The sequence below is a fragment of the Bison bison genome, unplaced genomic scaffold, assembly GCF_000754665.1.
Source record: "Bison bison bison isolate TAMUID 2011002044 unplaced genomic scaffold, Bison_UMD1.0 scf7180017864191, whole genome shotgun sequence".
NCBI classification, from domain to species: Eukaryota; Metazoa; Chordata; class Mammalia; order Artiodactyla; family Bovidae; genus Bison; species Bison bison.
In genome coordinates, this window is record NW_011494763.1 from 258,402 (window position 1) to 259,339 (window position 938).

A 938-nucleotide genomic window follows, 5' to 3' on the forward strand; every position below is an offset into this window, starting at 1 on the left:
GGCTGCGGCTGCGCCAAGTGGGGTGAGCCGGGTCTGTGCAGGTGCCGGAGCAGGGGGACCACGGGGACCACAGGCCCCAGCCGCCTTGGGTGGGGAGAGGAGACCCCCAAGGAGTCAGCCCTGGGCTCCTGGGCTCGAAGCAGGGCTGGGGAGGGAGGAGACCAGGGGCTTGCTCTTCCCCAAGAGAGGGGTGCAGGGAATCGGGGTGGGAACCTGGGGAGTCTGATACCTGGAAGGCCTGTCGCTGGCTCCGCCGTGGACCCTGCAGCCCCTGTGCCAAAGGAAACCTGTTCAGAAGTGTTTCCCAGACAGAAGTGCATGAGGCCGAAGCCCCAGGGCCGGTGGTCAAGTTCCCCAAACCTGTCCCTCTCTGGTTCAGCCCAGACACCCCAGGCCCCCAGCACAGCACTTGCTCATAGTAGCAAGGCCTTTGCTCAGGCCATGCCTGATTCCTGGCATCCCTTCCTCCAACGCTCGTCTGAGTCCTCTCCATCCCTCAGACCCCCTCAGATGCCACCTCCTCCAGGAAGCCCTCCTAGACCGTACCCCTAGGAGAATTCTCAACCTCCCTCATTTTCCCGAGCACATGCATTCTCCTACAGGGCACACCCCCCATGCTGAAATGGGTTATCTGAGCCCCTGGACTCCAAGGTCAGGGTCCTCACTCTCCTACCCAACCCCCCACACACATTCGGCAAGAGTTCCAGAAATTTGGTTGAATGTATCTGAGCAGAAGAGAAACACTAAGCTAGACCCAGAGCGGGGACAGGGATGGACAGACAGGGACAAAGGGCCAGCCAGACGCCTCCCACCCCGCCCCCCTTCCCTCACCTGGGCACTCCGGGCTGGGGCAGTACTCGAGGTCCCAGTGGGGCCCGTGGCAGCCCTGGCCACCAGGAGCGGGCGTGGGGGGCACACACTGGCGGGTTGGGGTGCGG

The 938-nt window shown here is 63.5% G+C and overlaps 1 protein-coding gene across 1 annotated transcript in view; it reads right to left on the reverse strand.

Annotated features, from left to right (window-relative positions):
- SSPO (SCO-spondin) overlaps nt 1–938 on the reverse strand; it is a 53,626-nt gene that overhangs the window by 12,345 nt on the left and 40,343 nt on the right. The window lies entirely within an intron of this gene.